The 19,607-nt window shown below is 47.4% G+C and overlaps 1 protein-coding gene across 1 annotated transcript in view; it reads left to right on the top strand.

Moving 5' to 3' along the window:
• Window positions 1-19,607, top strand: part of LOC135531554 (partitioning defective 3 homolog B-like) — a gene marked incomplete at both ends in the record, with an annotated part of 94,368 nt that overhangs the window by 40,405 nt on the left and 34,356 nt on the right. The gene's annotated exons all lie outside the window — the stretch shown is intronic.

Raw genomic sequence — 19,607 nt, 5'->3', positions numbered from 1 at the left:
AGACTCTGACTCCTGTGGTGGGAGTAGACTCTGACTCCTGTGGTGGGAGTAGACTCTGACTCCTGTTGTGGGAGTAGACTCTGACTCCTGTGGTGGGAGTAGACTCTGACTCCCGTGGTGGGAGTAGACTCTGACTCCCGTGGTGGGAGTAGACTCTGACTCCCGTGGTGGGAGTAGACTCTGACTCCCGTGGTGGGAGTAGACTCTGACTCCCGTGGTGGGAGTAGACTCTGACTCCTGTTGTGGGAGTAGCCTCTGACTCCTGTTGTGGGAGTAGACTCTGACTCCTGTTGTGGGAGTAGACTCTGACTCCTGTGGTGGGAGTAGACTCTGACTCCTGTTGTGGGAGTAGACTCTGACTCCTGTGGTGGGAGTAGACTCTGACGCCTGTGGTGGGAGTAGACTCTGACTCCTGTTGTGGGAGTAGACTCTGACTCCTGTGGTGGGAGTAGACTCTGACTCCTGTGGTGGGAGTAGACTCTGACTCCTGTGGTGGGAGTAGACTCTGACGCCTGTGGTGGGAGTAGACTCTGACTCCTGTGGTGGGAGTAGACTCTGACTCCCGTGGTGGGAGTAGACTCTGACTCCTGTTGTGGGAGTAGACTCTGACTCCTGTTGTGGGAGTAGACTCTGACTCCTGTTGTGGGAGTAGACTCTGACTCCTGTTGTGGGAGTAGACTCTGACTCCTGTTGTGATAGTAGACTCTGACTCCTGTGGTGGGAGTAGACTCTGACGCCTGTGGTGGGAGTAGACTCTGACTCCTGTGGTGGGAGTAGACTCTGACTCCTGTGGTGGGAGTAGACTCTGACGCCTGTGGTGGGAGTAGACTCTGACTCCTGTGGTGGGAGTAGACTCTGACTCCTGTTGTGGGAGTAGACTCTGACTCCTGTTGTGGGAGTAGACTCTGACTCCTGTTGTGGGAGTAGACTCTGACTCCTGTTGTGGGAGTAGACTCTGACTCCTGTGGTGGGAGTAGACTCTGACGCCTGTGGTGGGAGTAGACTCTGACGCCTGTGGTGGGAGTAGACTCTGACTCCTGTGGTGGGAGTAGACTCTGACTCCTGTTGTGGGAGTAGACTCTGACTCCTGTTGTGGGAGTAGACTCTGACTCCTGTGGTGGGAGTAGACTCTGACTCCTGTGGTGGGAGTAGACTCTGACTCACGTTGTGGGAGTAGACTCTGACTCCTGTGGTGGGAGTAGACTCTGACTCCTGTGGTGGGAGTAGACTGACTCCTGTGGTGGGAGTAGACTCTGACTGATGTTTTGTGATATTTCTGCTGTGCCTTGACAGATCCCATGGCATGATGGGGAATTCTAAGCTGATAAGCCAATTCTTTGCTATGTTATTGCACCGTTCGGACGTGTATTGCTAGAGACGTTGGTTATGTAATTCTTATCCCAGCATGTTTGTTATTCCAGAGGAAGATTCGCACCGTTTTTCCCAACTGCCCCCTTTAATTCTGATATTTTTTGTAATTGAATTGAGTCTTATGTTTTCCTCCTTCTAGAAGATATTCAACATCAGGTCTAGACGACAACAAGCTACCACTACACTGATAACTTGTGCTTGGCTGCCAAACGTATATGTGTCCCCATAATATTTAAATTGATGATGTGTGATCATACTGATTATTTTAGTGACCCCCCCATATACAGTGGGGCAAAAAGTATTTAGTCAGCCACCAATTGTGCAAGTTCTCCCACTTAAAAAGATGAGAGAGGCCTGTAATTTTCATCATAGGTACACTTCAACTATGACAGACAAAATGAGAAAAAAATCCAGAAAATCACATTGTAGGATTTTTAATGAATTTATTTGCAAATGATGGTGGAAAATAAGTATTTGTTCAATAACAAAAGTTATATACCCTTTGTTGGCAATGACAGCGGTCAAATGACAGAGGTCCTCTAGAGCAGTGATGTTTTGGGGCTGTTGCTGGGCAACACGGACTTTCAACTCCCTCCAAAGATTTTCTATGGGTTGAGATCTGGAGACTGGCTAGGTCACTCCAGGACCTTGAAATGCTTCTTACGAAGCCACTCCTTCGTTGCCCGGGCGGTGTGTTTGGGATCATTGTCATGCTGAAAGACCCAGCCACGTTTCATCTACAATGTCCTTGCTGATGGAAGGAGGTTTTCACTCAAAACCTCACGATACATGGCCCCATTCATTATTTCCTTTACATGGATCAGTCGTCCTGGTCCCTTTGCAGAAAAAACAGCCCCAAAGCATGATGTTTCCACCCCCATGCTTCACAGTAGGTCTGGTGTTCTTTGGATGCAACTCAGCATTCTTTGTCCTCCAAACACGACGAGTTGAGTTTTTACCAAAAAGTTATATTTTGTTTTCATCTGACCATATGACATTCTCCCAATCTTCTTCTGGATCATCCAAATGCCCTCTAGCAAACTTCAGACGGGCCTGGACATGTACTGGCTTAAGCAGGGGGACACGTCTGGCACTGCAGGATTTGAGTCCCTGGCGGTGTAGTGTGTTACTGATGGTAGGCTTTGTTACTTTGGTCCCAGCTCTCTGCAGGTCATTCACTAGGTCCCCCCGTGTGGTTCTGGGATTTTTGCTCACCGTTCTCGTGATCATTTCCCTGTCAACTTTGACAAATAGGCTCCATGTGACGAAAACACGAGCTCCCCAACCCCAAAAAACTGTCTTCTGGCAAACAGAAATTTAATCAAACCCAGTTCAGAACTATTGCCTTTTTGAGTGAACTTTCTGGATGCTTTTCGTCCAACGCTTGTTGCTTTGAAACAATCAGAAAACACAAAACCAACATTTGAAAACTGAAAACAAAGTATATTTAGTCTCCTTTTAAAACGGTAGACTCGTCGACTAATGGGCGGGTTGGAAACCTTGGACAAACAGGGTCAGCTGTTACAAAGTTAAATGTGTGGCCAACTGTTACTAGAGATCCACAGTATACGATATCTTTATTTAGCCAAGCCTCAACACAATTGATTCAAACTAATCCCCTAATTTTGATATTTAATCTAGCCTGGGGACGTCATCGTTAAGAGGCCGTTGTTACTAGTTGTCTCTTTCTCCTGACTCCGGTTCAGAGCATTCAGGAAGGATTCGGACCCCTTGACTGTTTTTACACATTTTGTTACGTTACAGCCTTATTCTAAAATTGATTCAATTGTTTTTTCCCTCTCCAATCAACACACAATACCCCATAATGACATCACAATACCCCATAATGACATCACAATACCATAATGATGAAGTAAAAACAGGTTCTTACATTTTTGCAATTTATAAAAAAATGAATGGAAATATCACATTTACATAAGTATTCAGACCCTTTTCTCAGTACTTTATTGAAGCACCTTTGGCAGTGATTACAGCCTCCAGTCTCCTTGGGTATGACGCTACAAGCTTGGCACACCTGCATTTGGGGAGTTTCTCCCATTCTTCTCTGCAGATCCTCTCAACCTCTATCAGGTTGGATGGGGAGCGTTGCATCACAGCTATTTTCAGGTCTCCAGAGATGTTTGGGATCTGGTTCAAGTCCGGGCCCTGACTGGCCCGGTCAAAGAGATTCAGAGACTTGTCCCGAAGCCACTCCTGCGTTGTTTTGGCTGTGTGCCTAGGGTGTTTGTCCTGTTGGAAGGTAAACCTTCACCCCAGTCTGAGGTCCCAAACCACAGCTAGAGGAAGGGTGTCCATCTGTCCTCTTCTAACACCACGGGTAAGGGAAGGGTGTCCATCTGTCCTCTTCTAACACCACGGGTAAGGGAAGGGTGTCCATCTGTCCTCTATAAACACCACGGGTAAGGGAAGGGTGTCCATCTGTCCTCTTCTAACACCACGGGTAAGGGAAGGGTGTCCATCTGTCCTCTTCCAACACCACGGGTAAGGGAAGGGTGTCCACCTGTCCTCTTCCAACACCACGGGTAAGGGAAGGGTGTCCATCTGTCCTCTTCTAACACCACGGGTAAGGGAAGGGTGTCCATCTGTCCTCTTCTAACACCACGGGTAAGGGAAGGGTGTCCATCTGTCCTCTTCTAACACCACGGGTAAGGGAAGGGTGTCCATCTGTCCTCTTCCAACACCACAGGTAAGGGAAGGGTGTCCATCTGTCTTCTTCTAACACCACGGGTAAGGGAAGGGTGTCCATCTGTCCTCTTCCAACACCACGGGTAAGGGAAGGGTGTCCATCTGTCCTCTTCCAACACCACGGGTAAGGGAAGGGTGTCCATCTGTCCTCTTCTAACACCACGGGTAAGGGAAGGGTGTCCATCTGTCCTCTTCCAACACCACGGGTAAGGGAAGGGTGTCCATCTGTCCTCTTCTAACACCACGGGTAAGGGAAGGGTGTCCATCTGTCCTCTTCTAACACCACGAGTAAGGGAAGGGTGTCCATCTGTCCTCTTCCAACACCACGGGTAAGGGAAGGGTGTCCATCTGTCCTCTTCTAACACCACGGGTAAGGGAAGGGTGTCCATCTGTCCTCTTCTAACACCATGGGTAAGGGGGGTGTCCATCTGTCCTCTTCTAACTCCACGGGTAAGGGGGGTGTGTCCATCTGCCCTAACGCTAACGTGCTACTGAACAGTGAAACTAGCATATTGGCATGCATATTGATATGAACAGCAACGTATTCATCTAAACATATGTGTTTAGGCAAATCATTAGTTAGCAAGCTAGCGATCACATTAATTGTGTAAATATATGCTAGCTAATGTTTCATTCTAACCCATAAAACATGACATTGCTAACTAGGCATCAATTAGCTAACACAATTAAGTTTATCAGGGAGTTTAATACATTGGACACTCATCGGACAACTTTGGTAGGTAGCTGGGTAGGTAGTTAGGTAGGTAGCTGGGTAGGTAGGTAGCTATCTAGGTACGTAGCTGGGTAGGTAGGTAGGTAGCTGGGTAGGTAGGTAGCTAGCTAGGTACGTAGCTGGGTAGGTAGCTAGCTAGGTAACTGGGTAGGTAGGTAGCTGGGTAGGTAGGTAGGTAGCTGGATAGGTAGGTAGGTAGCTGGGTAGGTCGGTAGCACGCTAGGTACGTAGCTGGGTAGGTAGCTAGCTAGGTAACTGGGTAGGTAGGTAGCTGGGTAGGTAGGTAGGTAGCTGAATAGGTAGGTAGGTAGCTGGGTAGGAAGGTAGCAAGCTAGGTACGTAGCTAGCTAGGTAGCTGGGTGGGTAGGTAGGTAGCTAGCTAGGTACGTAGCTGGGTAGGTAGGTAGGTAGCTGGGTGGTAGGTAGGTAGCTAGGTAGGTAGCTGGATGGGTAGGTAGCTAGCTAGGTAGGTAGCTGGGTAGGTAGGTAGCTGGGTAGGTAGGTAGGTAGCTGGGTGGGTAGGTAGGTAGCTAGCTAGGTAGGTAGCTGGGTAGGTAGGTAGCTGGGTAGCTAGCTAGGTAGCTGGGTGGGTAGGTAGGTAGCTAGCTAGGTACGTAGCTGGGTAGGTAGGTAGCTGGGTGGGTAGGTAGGTAGCTAGGTAGGTAGCTGGATGGGTAGGTAGCTAGATAGGTAGGTAGCTGGGTAGGTAGGTAGGTAGCTAGGTAGGTAGCTGGATGGGTAGGTAGGTAGCTGGGTAGGTAGGTAGCTAGCTAGGTACGTAGCTGGGTGGGTAGCTAGCTAGGTAGCTTGGTTTACATTTTCCAACAGATTTCTAATCCCCCTAAATGATCGTCAACGGTTACGGGTCTGAACTCATGTGTTCACCCGAAACGGCTTCTGGTAAACTGTTTGAGTGGCGATAAATATTGTTTCTCCAGGTTTTTCACAGAATCAGATATATAATCTTTGAGAGAACTGTTTGCCACTTTCTACAATGTATATTTTTGTTGTTGCCAAAGGTTTGCCGCAGATTCACCACTAGTGTCAAACTTCTAGCAAAAATCTTTAATGGCCCGCTATTTAGTTTGCTGCAATTTTTTTGTTGTTGTCGTAAGGCCTGTCTTTTATCGAAACCAGTTAGCAAACCTCTTCACTCCCTGTAGAGTTAGAGAAATACACGTGTCATTGAGCAAGACGTTTCTACTTGGCTCTGTTTTATAGCGTACTTGTTATTTAGAAAAGCCTCCCTGTGCTTCCCAGTCTTTATCCAGCTGTAACAGCATAACAGCCTTTGTGTTGTTTTTGCTGACGGTGTAAAACCGAAGCACCCTGATTCATGCCACATTTATGTTAATGTAGTCTGGAGGGGAAACACTCAAACAGCCAATGGCTGTGTCCCAAATGGCACTCTATTCCGTATATGTAGGCCAGTGCACTAGGTCGTTAAATAGGGGACAATTTGGGATGAGTCCAGCATTGCCTAGGCATATTTAGAAGTTTGCAGGCAGCCAAACAGACAGCCCCTGAGGTACCTGTAAGACAGCCAGAAAAACAGACAGTCAGACAGACAGACCACCAAACAGACAGCCCCTCGACTGCCTTTAAGACAGCCAAACAGACAGTCAAACAGACAGACAGCCAAACAGACAGCCAAACAGACAGACAGACAGACAGCCAAGCAGACAGCCTCTCAGCTGCCTGTAAGACATGCCAAACAACCAGACAGACAGCCAGACAGACAGCCAAACAGACAGGCAGCCAAGCAAACAGCCCCTCGGCTACCTGTAAGAATGAATGAATGACTGGAAAGGGCCCCGTTAAGTCAAAAATAGACCCAGGGGAAAAACTTCATCATGGAGGTTACCCTACCGACCGGGCATGGATACTGGCGACAAACCTGGGAATGGGACAGCTCTGGAGACGGCCCATTTAAACCACAGAGACTGCATGTGGGATAATAATGTTGTCGTGTCCAACCCTGCTCGTTCCGTCGACTCCGCTACCGACAACTAGTCACCTATAGAGCCCAATCCAAAATTAAATTTAACTATCTCGCAACAAAGCCTCCTTCACTCATGCTGCTAAACATACACCCGTAAAACTGACTGTCCTACCGATCCTTGACTTCGGCAATGTCATTTATAAAATAGCCTCCAACACTCTCATCAAAAAATTGCATGCAGTCTATCACAGTGCCATCTGTTTTGTCAGCAAAGCCCCATATTCTACCCACCACTGCGACCTGTACGCTCTCGTTGGCTCGCCCTCGCTACATATTCGTCGCCAAACCCACTGGCTCCAGATCATCTATAAGTCTTTGCTAGGTAAAGCCCCACCTTATATCAGCTCACTGGTCACCATAGCAGCACCCACCCGTAGCACGCGCTCCAGCAGGTATATCTCACTGGTCACCATAGCAACACCCACCCGTAGCACGCGCTCCAGCAGGTTTATCTCACTGGTCACCATAGCAGCACCCACCCGTAGCACGAGCTCCAACAGGTATATCTCACTGGTCACCATAGCAACACCCATCCATAGCACGCGCTGCAGCAGGTATATTTCACCGGTCATCCTCAAAGCCAACCCCTCCTTTGGCCGCCTTTCCTTCCAGTTCTCTGCTGCCAATGACTGGAACGAATTGCAAAAAAATAATTTGAAGCTGGAGACTTATATCTCCCTCACTAACTTTAATCACCAGCTGTCAGAGCAGCTTACCGATCACTGCACCTGTACACAGCCCATCTGTAAATAGCCCACCCAAATACCTCATCCCCATATTGTTATTTATTTTTCTTGCTCTGCTAAATGAACTACTGTAGCCCACAGCCATATGGCCGGACAACGCAGAGTAGGCTGTTCTATTCTTCTGAAATAGACTACATTTTCTTCATATCGTGCTTCTTCAGACCAGTCTAAAATAAATAATGAATTTATTGTGAAGATGTAGGTTATATTACATGGATTTATTAGACTTTTAAAATGTAGATGTTTCAAAGGTCTGCATCAGTGGCTTGTAGGCTATTCATGGAAGCCAGGAGATGCTAAATGTTCTACATGAACCCTTGTATAAATTATGAATCAGCAACATACAAATTGGCTTTAATTATTTATTTACTAACTAAGGAAATAATCACAGAAATACGTAACAAACAAACAGTAGATATCGGTTACTAACCATGATAGGAAAGAGTCCCTAGTGGGCTAAGCTGATATGACGGCTTGATAGACAAAGGGAAGTGGGACTGAGAAAGACAACATGGATTAATTACACACAGTCTATCATTTTATTCATTGAAATGCTAATCCTTTGCCGCTCAATAGAAAATAAATTGCAAGTACGTTTTGACGTCCGGATGTCGTTGCTGTCTTCTCTGTTGGAATCCGGTCCGTCTGCTAGAGAGTTCATCAGCGTCTCTCTGGTTGCGTTTCCCCGAAGAGCAAATGATTTCCTTGTTGTTAGAATGGATTCTTCAGAGTACCCTAAGGAAATGTTCTCATAGAATAGATGTTTTGGCGGTTGTCTGTATTCCACTTGTGAGAATATGGGAAGGATCTGTGGACACTTAAGGAAACACATATAACTCTATTTCTGAATGGGTACATTTCTCAATTAAGGTGTTTTCATCTAGTTATTGTATACAATTAATGAGTAAAGATGAAACTATTTGTGAAATTATGTAATGTGATAACCTTTTAAATTTGAGAGAATTGTATTCCCTGTAAAGTTTAACTGGTCACCGGCCAAGCCCCGTGAGCATCGACATGATCTGGCATCATGGAACCGCCCTTTTCTACTGTTACGAATAAAAATCCTCTTCAGACCACGCGCACCTCGGTGTAAACTGAGGTGACACAGGTTTGAGTACCAATACCAAGCAGACCCACAGTGTGAGCTGTGATTGCGAATAGTTAAGACCACAAAAACCTCAGTGTAAGCGAAGGTTGTTGAGTTCACAGGGGGTGTGGCCACTCTACACAAGTTAATCTCTATAGGAAAATCAGTTATGTGTGTTTCCTGTCCTTCATGAGATCACCAAATGAAACACACTCGTCACAACTGTCCCTTAAGTGTCCACGGACCATTCCCACATTCTCAAAAGTAGAAATATTGTTTAATTCTCCCATTTTGGGGGATTTAAGAGTTCGGCCAAGTGAAGTCCTTTGTTCTCTCTTTTGCTCTCTCCCTCTCTTTCTGCATGACCAGGGAGGGGGAGGGGGGAGGTAGTCTCAACCAGGAATTTATGACCTATAACAAGACCTGGGTGTAGTAGAGAGAGGGGGGGGGGGAGCCACGATCCACACCCAGTAAGGGCACCGTCATGACAGTACAGACTCCGTGAGCATAGCCTTGCTATTGAGAAAGGCAGCCGTAGGCAGACATGGCTCTCAAGGGAAGACAGGCTATGTGCTCACTGCCCACAAAATGAGGTGGAAACTGAGCTGCACTTCCTAACCTCCTGCCCAAATGTATGACCATATTAGAGAGACATATTTCCCTCAGATTACACAGACCCTCAAAGACTTTGAAAACCAATCAATCGTTGATACACTCCCATATCTGTTAGGCGAAATACAGCAATGTGCAATCACAGCAGCAAGATTTGTGGCCCGTTGCCGAGAGGAAAAGGCAACCGGCAGAACGCAAACAACATAGTAAATACCACCAATATTGATCTGTTTATTTATCTTCTTTATTTGAACTACAACTATTTGCATATTGCTAAAACACTATATATCTGAAAATATAACACTGTATATATTTTCAAATGTATATCTTTTTAAATGTAATATTTACTGTTAAATTCAAATAGTTTTTTGTGGATGTTTTGTCTTCTCACTTTTGTTTGTTTATTTCACTTGTTTTGGCAATGTAAACCTGTTTACCATTCCAATAAAGGCCCTTTGAATTGAGAGAGAGACAGAGAGAGAGACTCTCCCTCTTTGTTCTTCTCTCTCTCTCTCTCTCTCTCTCTCTCTCTCTCTCTCTCTCTCTCTCTCTCTCTCTCATCTGATCTGATTTCATTTGCATGAAACAAGCTCAATTACAGACATATATGAATTCCTGTCTGCTTCTCTATTTCTCTAAGCGTATTATTAAGGTCATTTGCCACCTGTTGCAGTGAAAGAGGGTAGATGAGCTTCTCCTTTTGGTATGGGCTTTGGCCTACTTGGTCATTTAGTATATGGAATCATGATTTCTAGACATAATGAAGTCACGTAGATACCGTAGCGGAAAATTATACACGATCATGATCAATCATTTTATATAATGGAATAATTACCCTGTTAGAAAATGAAAAGAGAAGAGGTCCGCTTGAGGTCCGCTTCCCATTGTAGATCATCCGTCTCAATGAACAGTCCTCTCTTTGTACATCATCCGTCTCAATGAACAGTCCTCTCTTTGTACATCATCCGTCTCAATGAACAGTCCTCTCTTTGTACATCATCCGTCTCAATGAACAGTCCTCTCTTTGTACATCATCCGTCTCAATGAACAGTCCTCTCTTTGTAGATCATCCGTCTCAATGAACAGTCCTCTCTTTGTAGATCAACCGTCTCAATGAACAGTCCTCTCTTTGTACATCATCCGTCTCAATGAACAGTCCTCTCTTTGTAGATCACCCGTCTCAATGAACAGTCCTCTCTTTGTACATCATCCGTCTCAATGAACAGTCCTCTCTTTGTACATCATCCGTCTCAATGAACAGTCCTCTCTTTGTAGATCACCCGTCTCAATGAACAGTCCTCTCTTTGTAGATCACCCGTCTCAATGAACAGTCCTCTCTTTGTAGATCACCCGTCTCAATGAACAGTCCTCTCTTTGTAGATCACCCGTCTCAATGAACAGTCCTCTCTTTGTAGATCACCCGTCTCAATGAACAGTCCTCTCTTTGTACATCATCTGTCTCAATGAACAGTCCTCTCTTTGTAGATCACCCGTCTCAATGAACAGTCCTCTCTTTGTACATCATAAATGTTACTTGTGAAGGTTGAGTTATTGTCTGTCATGGTGTCTGATGTTGTGTACCTTCACTCTGAGCTGAGACTGTCAACAGGGCTGACATGGATAACAGGGCTGACATGGATAACAGGGCTGACAGAGCTGACATGAATAACAGGGCTGACATGAATAACAGGGCTGACATGAATAACAGGGCTGACATGGATAACAGGGCTGACATGGATAACAGGGCTGACGTGAATAGCAGGGCTGACATGAATAACAGGGCTGACATGGATAACATGGCTGACATGGATAACAGGGCTGACGTGAATAACAGGGCTGACGTGGATAACAGGGCTGACGTGGATAACAGGGCTGACATGGATAACAGGGCTGACAGGGCTGACGTGAATAACAGGGTTGACGTGGATAACAGGGCTGACGTGAATAACAGGGCTGACGTGGATAACAGGGCTGACATGGATAACAGGGCTGACATGGATAACAGGGCTGACATGGATAACAGGGCTGGCGTGAATAACAGGGCTGGACGTGGATAACAGGGCTGACATGGATAACAGGGCTGACATGGATAACAGGGCTGACAGGGCTGACATGAATAACAGGGCTGACATGAATAACAGGGCTGACGTGGATAACAGGGCTGACATGAATAACAGGGCTGACGTGGATAACAGGGCTGACAGGGCTGACATGAATAACAGGGCTGACATGGATAACAGGGCTGACATGAATAACAGGGCTGACATGGATAACAGGGCTGACATGAATAACAGGGCTGACATGGATAACAGGGCTGGCATGAATAACAGGGCTGACGTGGATAACAGGGCTGACGTGGATAACAGGGCTGACGTGGATAACAGGGCTGACATGAATAACAGGGCTGACATGGATAACAGGGCTGACGTGAATAGCTGACATGAATAACAGGGCTGACATGGATAACAGGGCTGACATGGATAACAGGGCTGACGTGGATAACAGGGCTGACATGGATAACAGGGCTGACGTGAATAGCAGGGCTGACATGAATAACAGGGCTGACATGGATAACAGGGCTGACATGAATAACAGGGCTGACATGAATAACAGGGCTGACATGGATAACAGGGCTGACATGGATAACAGGGCTGACGTGAATAGCAGGGCTGACATGAATAACAGGGCTGACATGGATAACAGGGCTGACATGAATAACAGGGCTGACATGGATAACAGGGCTGACATGAATAACAGGGCTGACATGAATAACAGGGCTGACATGGATAACAGGGCTGACATGGATAACAGGGCTGACATGGATAACAGGGCTGACAGGGCTGACATGAATAACAGGGCTGACATGGATAACAGGGCTGACAGGGCTGACATGAATAACAGGGCTGACATGAATAACAGGGCTGACGTGGATAACAGGGCTGACGTGGATAACAGGGCTGACATGAATAACAGGGCTGACATGGATAACAGGGCTGACATGAATAACAGGGCTGACGTGGATAACAGGGCTGACAGGGCTGACATGAATAACAGGGCTGACATGAATAACAGGGCTGACATGAATAACAGGGCTGACGTGTCTGTATGAGAGAGTCTTACAGGTAATTGCCTGGTTCTATTCTGGGCCTCAGATTGTAAAGCACCTATCTAGTGGAATCATAGAGTCACAGTCACGGGGCTGGGAGGGGAGGTTTAGGTATAAAGAGATCGTCAAAGATGCAAGTTTTTTAAAGAAGTGAGGTATGGGGAAGTAGATGTTGCCTTGTGTAGCTTCAACGTGGATGGTGTTGTCACCTAGCCCTAGTATTAAGGTATAGTTTGTGTCATTCTGCATCCTAATGTGTTGTTGTTCTCAGGGAGGAAAGGTGACGTTGAAATAGTGAGAGGGAACGGGGATCATGTCCCTGGGCTCGACAAAGACGGATGAATGCTTACTGGGAGGACCACCGTTATGAGAGAACACACCCACCCAACCCTCTCTTCTCTGCCAGTGCAGATTGATGACATTTGTTGTGTACCACGACACCTCCTCCTCTTCTCCCTCCTCCTCCTCCTCCTCCTCCTCTTCTCCCCCTCCTCCTCTCCCTCCTCCTCCTCCTCCACCCTCCCCCCCCGCCTCCTCCCCCTCCCTCCTCTCCCTCCCCTCCTCCTCCTCTTCCACCCTCTCCCTCCCTCCTCCTCCTCTTCCACCCTCCCCCCCTTCCTCCTCCTCCTCCTCTCCCTCCTCCTCCTCCTCTTCCACCCTCCCCCCTTCCTCCTTCTCCTCCTCCTCCTCCTCCACCCTCCCTCCCCCTACTCCTCCCCCTCCTCCTCCTCTCCCTCCCTCCTCCTCCTCTTCCACCCTCTCCCTCCTCCTCTTCCACCCTCCCCCCTTCCTCCTCCTCCTCCTCTCCCTCCTCCACCTCCTCTTCCACCCTCCCCCCTTCCTCCTCCACCTCCTCCTCCCCCCCTCCTCCTCCCTCCTCCTCCTGCTCCACCCCCCTCCTCCTCCTCTTCTCCCTCCTCCTCCCCCTCCTCCTCTCCCTCCCCCCACCCCCTCCACCCCCCCTCCTCCTCCTCTTCTCCCTCCTCCCCCCTCCTCCTCTCCCTCCCTCCACCCCCTCCTCCTCCTCCCCCTCCTCCTCCCTCAGCTGGCAAGGAGGAAGTGAGTCGTCTCCTGCTCTTCAACAATGAATCAGCCTTTCACATTGATCATGCCCCAGCCAGAGAAGGGGAGGAAAGATGGAGGAGAGTTAGACAGGGGTACTTGGACAGGGCTCGGCTGTGCCTGGTGTAGAGGAGGGGGGGGTGACGGTGGGATGGATTGCGGTATAGGAAGGTGATGTCTGTGGGACGGGCTCGAAGTACATTTACATTTACATTTAAGTCATTTAGCAGACGCTCTTATCCAGAGCGACTTACAAATTAAGTAGTCTAAGATACGATATTGCTCTGGTTTATTGGTAGGCTCTGGACTGTGGTGTATATTGGTAGGCTCTGGGCTGTGGTGTATGTTGGTAGGCTCTGGGCTGTGGTGTATGTTGGTAGGCTCTGGGCTGTGGTGTATATTGGCCATGGTGACTTGCTCCCCAGTTCTCTCTGTATGTAATGTTTTGTTGATTTGTAGGTTTATACCTGCATGTGGGTTTGGGCTGGGTGTGTGTGTGTGTGTGTGTGTGTGTGTTTACGTGCCAGTGCTTGCAGGAAGCCTCTGCCTTTGCTGGTAAAATCCTCTTTCTGTGTGCTGTGTGTATAGATGTACAAACACTGTGGTCCCTCTATTCAGCGGGCCCCACCCCTCACATGGAGCCTGGATGCCCCTAGAACACAAACACAGGCCGTGTCCCGAATGGAACCCATATTGGCCCTGGTCTAAAGTAGTGCACTATTAGGGAATAGGGTGCATTTTAGAGCACCCCCCCATACACACACACGCACACGCACGCACGCGCGCACACACACACACACACACACGTACACACACACACACACACACACACACACACACACACACACACACACACACACACACACACACACACACACACACACACACACACACACACACACACACACACACACACACACACACACACACACTGTACCTGACCTAGAGGTCCCTAGAACAGTGGTGTCGTGGTGTTAACTGTAACTAACTGCGGAGTCAGTGGTCTGGTCACTAGGCGGAGGAGGTAGAGGTGAATATATAACAGAGCCACTCACACAGACAGCTGACTGGATTGGACAACTGTCTGTAAATCAACATGCTGGGCTCCTTGGATGTTCTCTATAGTGTCCTGATCCACAAGGTAAACACAGTTTTGATACTTTAATGGCGTAGCAAATCCAAGTTGATTTAACTGGGGGAGCTGTACAGAGTACACTGTCTCTACTGTAGCTGGGGGAGCCTGGGGAGCTGTACAGATTACACTGTCTCTACTGTAGCTGGGGGAGCTGGGGGAGCTGTACAGATTACACTGTCTCTACTGTAGCCGGGGGAGCTGGGGGAGCTGTACAGATTACACTGTCTCTACTGTAGCTGGGGGAGCTGTACAGATTACACTGTCTCTACTGTAGCTGGGGGAGCTGGGGGAGCTGTACAGATTACACTGTCTCTACTGTAGCTGGGGGAGCTGTACAGATTACACTGTCTCTACTGTAGCTGGGGGAGCTGGGGGAGCTGTACAGATTACACTGTCTCTACTGTAGCTGGGGGAGCTGTACAGATTACACTGTCTCTACTGTAGCTGGGGGAGCTGGGGGAGCTGTACAGATTACACTGTCTCTACTGTAGCTGGGGGAGCTGTACAGATTACACTGTCTCTACTGTAGCTGGGGGAGCTGTACAGATTACACTGTCTCTACTGTAGCTGGGGGAGCTGGGGGAGCTGTACAGATTACACTGTCTCTACTGTAGCCGGGGAGCTGTACAGATTACACTGTCTCTACTGTAGCCTGGGGAGCTGTACAGATTACACTGTCTCTACTGTAGCTGGGGGAGCTGGGGGAGCTGTACAGATTACACTGTCTCTACTGTAGCTGGGGGAGCTGTACAGATTACACTGTCTCTACTGTAGCTGGGGGAGCTGTACAGATTACACTGTCTCTACTGTAGCTGGGGGAGCTGGGGGAGCTGTACAGATTACACTGTCTCTACTGTAGCTGGGGGAGCTGTACAGATTACACTGTCTCTACTGTAGCTGGGGGAGCCTGGGGAGCTGTACAGATTACACTGTCTCTACTGTAGCTGGGGGAGCTGTACAGATTACACTGTCTCTACTGTAGCTGGGGGAGCTGTACAGATTACACTGTCTCTACTGTAGCTGGGGGAGCTGTACAGATTACACTGTCTCTACTGTAGCTGGGGAGCTGTACAGATTACACTGTCTCTACTGTAGCTGGGGGAGCCTGGGGAGCTGTACAGATTACACTGTCTCTACTGTAGCTGGGGGAGCTGTACAGATTACACTGTCTCTACTGTAGCTGGGGGAGCCTGGGGAGCTGTACAGATTACACTGTCTCTACTGTAGCTGGGGGAGCTGTACAGATTACACTGTCTCTACTGTAGCTGGGGGAGCTGTACAGATTACACTGTCTCTACTGTAGCTGGGGGAGCTGTACAGATTACACTGTCTCTACTGTAGCTGGGGGAGCTGTACAGATTACACTGTCTCTACTGTAGCTGGGGGAGCTGTACAGATTACACTGTCTCTACTGTAGCTGGGGGAGCCTGGGGAGCTGTACAGATTACACTGTCTCTACTGTAGCTGGGGGAGCTGTACAGATTACACTGTCTCTACTGTAGCTGGGGGAGCTGGGGGAGCTGTACAGATTACACTGTCTCTACTGTAGCTGGGGGAACTGTACAGATTACACTGTCTCTACTGTAGCTGGGGGAGCTGTACAGATTACACTGTCTCTACTGTAGCTGGGGAGCTGTACAGATTACACTGTCTCTACTGTAGCTGGGGGAGCCTGGGGAGCTGTACAGATTACACTGTCTCTACTGTAGCTGGGGGAGCTGTACAGATTACACTGTCTCTACTGTAGCTGGGGGAGCTGCACAGATTACACTGTCTCTACTGTAGCTGGGGGAGCTGTACAGATTACACTGTCTCTACTGTAGCTGGGGGAGCTGTACAGATTACACTGTCTCTACTGTAGCTGGGGGAGCTGTACAGATTACACTGTCTCTACTGTAGCTGGGGGAGCTGTACAGATTACACTGTCTCTACTGTAGCTGGGGGAGCTGTACAGATTACACTGTCTCTACTGTAGCTGGGAGAGCTGTAGAGATTACACTGTCTCTACTGTAGCCGGGGAGCTGTACAGATTACACTGTCTCTACTGTAGCTGGGGGAGCTGTACAGATTACACTGTCTCTACTGTAGCTGGGTGAGCTGTACAGATTACACTGTCTCTACTGTAGCTGGGGGAGCCTGGGGAGCTGTACAGATTACACTGTCTCTACTGTAGCCTGGGGAGCTGTACAGATTACACTGTCTCTACTGTAGCTGGGGAGCTGTACAGATTACACTGTCTCTACTGTAGCTGGGGGAGCTGTACAGATTACACTGTCTCTACTGTAGCTGGGGGAGCCTGGGGAGCTGTACAGATTACACTGTCTCTACTGTAGCTGGGGGAGCCTGGGGGAGCTGTACAGATTACACTGTCTCTACTGTAGCCGGGGGAGCTGTACAGATTACACTGTCTCTACTGTAGCCTGGGGGAGCTGTACAGATTACACTGTCTCTACTGTAGCTGGGGGAGCTGTAGAGATTACACTGTCTCTACTGTAGCTGGGGGAGCTGTAGAGATTACACTGTCTCTACTGTAGCTGGGGGAGCTGTAGAGATTACACTGTCTCTACTGTAGCCGGGGAGCTGTACAGATTACACTGTCTCTACTGTAGCTGGGGGAGCTGTACAGATTACACTGTCTCTACTGTAGCTGGGGGAGCCTGGGGAGCTGTACAGATTACACTGTCTCTACTGTAGCTGGGGGAGCTGTACAGATTACACTGTCTCTACTGTAGCTGGGGGAGCTGTACAGATTACACTGTCTCTACTGTAGCTGGGGGAGCTGTACATATTCAAGCTTCCAACGACCGATTGTTTCCTTAGAGGCCTAACACATCTACCTCCAGTCTTTTTCTTCTTCTAATCGTTTGAAGCTTTAAATGAAAAGTCAGTAAAACATCATTTCTTGTCATATGGTATCTGTAGTCTGAAGACATGATTGGCTAGTTTCTCTATTTAAATCACAGCTACTGTAGTCTGAAGACATGATTGGCTAGTTGTCTCGGGGCCTATTTAAATCACAGCTACTGTAGTCTGAAGACATGATTGGCTAGTTGTCTCTATTTAAATCACAGCTACTGTAGTCTGAAGACATGATTGGCTAGTTGTCTCAGGGCCTATTTAAATCACAGCTACTGTAGTCTGAAGACATGATTGGCTAGTTGTCTCTATTTAAATCACAGCTACTGTAGTCTGAAGACATGATTGGCTAGTTGTCTCGGGGCCTATTTAAATCACAGCTACTGTAGTCTGAAGACATGATTGGCTAGTTGTCTCTATTTAAATCACAGCTACTGTAGTCTGAAGACATGATTGGCTAGTTGTCTCTATTTAAATCACAGCTACTGTAGTCTGAAGACATGATTGGCTAGTTGTCTCTATTTAAATCACAGCTACTGTAGTCTGAAGACATGATTGGCTAGTTGTCTCGGGGCCTATTTAAATCACAGCTACTGTAGTCTGAAGACATGATTGGCTAGTTGTCTCTATTTAAATCACAGCTACTGTTGTCATGTCTTGTTATGTCTGTTCCTGTCCTTTCTCTTCACTCTGTCTCTCTCTGCTGGTCTTTTTAGGTTACCTTCTCTGTCTCTCATTCTTCAGCTGTTCTACATCTCCCCTAACTAGCTCATCCACTCTTTCCCACCTGTTCTCTCTCTTCCCCTCTGATTAGGTCTCTATTTCTCTCTCTGTTCCTGCTACTTTCAGTGTCTGATTCTTGTTTGTGTTTTTGATGCCAGAAGCAAGCTGTCGTCCCGTTTGCTTCCACCTTGTCCTATCCTGTCGGAGTCTGCCTGGCAGGTGCATCCTGCATTATACTACGTTCTTTTGTTCCATTGACTACGTTGGAAGAGGATTTATGCCATTCCTGTTTTTCATTAAAGAACTCTGTTTTCTGTTAAAACCGCTTTGGGTCTTCACTCAAGTACATAACAACTGTAGTCTGAAGACATGATTGGCTAGTTGTCTCAGGGCCTATTTAAATCACAGCTACTGTAGTCTGAAGACGATTGGCTAGTTGTCTCTATTTAAATCACAGCTACTGTAGTCTGAAGACATGATTGGCTAGTTGTCTCAGGGCCTATTTAAATCACAGCTACTGTAGTCTGAAGACATGATTGGCTAGTTGTCTCGGGGCCTATTTAAATCACAGCTACTGTAGTCTGAAGACATGATTGGCTAGTTGTCTCGAGGCCTATTTAAATCACAGCTACTGTAGTCTGAAGACATGATTGGCTAGTTGTCTCTATTTAAATCACAGCTACTGTAGTCTGAAGACATGATTGGCTAGTTGTCTCGGGCCTATTTAAATCACAGCTACTGTAGTCTGAAGACATGATTGGCTAGTTGTCTCGGGCCTATTTAAATCACAGCTACTGTAGTCTGAAGACATGATTGGCTAGTTGTCTCGGGGCCTATTTAAATCACAGCTACTGTAGTCTGAAGACATGATTGGCTAGTTGTCTCGGGCCTATTTAAATCACAGCTACTGTAGTCTGAAGACATGATTGGCTAGTTGTCTCGGGGCCTATTTATATCACAGCTACTGTATTCTGAAGACATGATTGGCTAGTTGTCTCGGGGCCTATATAAATCACAGCTACTGTAGTCTGAAGACATGATTGGCTTGTTGTCTCTATTTAAATCACAGCTACTGTAGTCTGAAGACATGATTGGCTTGTTGTCTCTATTTAAATCACAGCTACTGTAGTCTGAAGACATGATTGGCTAGTTGTCTCTATTTAAATCACAGCTACTGTAGTCTGAAGACATGATTGGCTAGTTGTCTCTATTTAAATCACAGCTACTGTAGTCTGAAGACATGATTGGCTAGTTGTCTCTATTTAAATCACAGCTACTGTAGTCTGAAGACATGATTGGCTAGTTGTCTCTATTTAAATCACAGCTACTGTAGTCTGAAGACATGATTGGCTAGTTGTCTCTATTTAAATCACAGCTACTGTAGTCTGAAGACATGATTGGCTAGTTGTCTCTATTTAAATCACAGCTACTGTAGTCTGAAGACATGATTGGCTAGTTGTCTCTA

This window comes from Oncorhynchus masou, unplaced genomic scaffold (genome assembly GCF_036934945.1).
Source record: "Oncorhynchus masou masou isolate Uvic2021 unplaced genomic scaffold, UVic_Omas_1.1 unplaced_scaffold_1643, whole genome shotgun sequence".
Classification (NCBI taxonomy): domain Eukaryota; kingdom Metazoa; phylum Chordata; class Actinopteri; order Salmoniformes; family Salmonidae; genus Oncorhynchus; species Oncorhynchus masou.
Note: the sequence above shows the minus strand (reverse complement) of the source record. Positions and strands in the feature narration are given on the sequence as shown.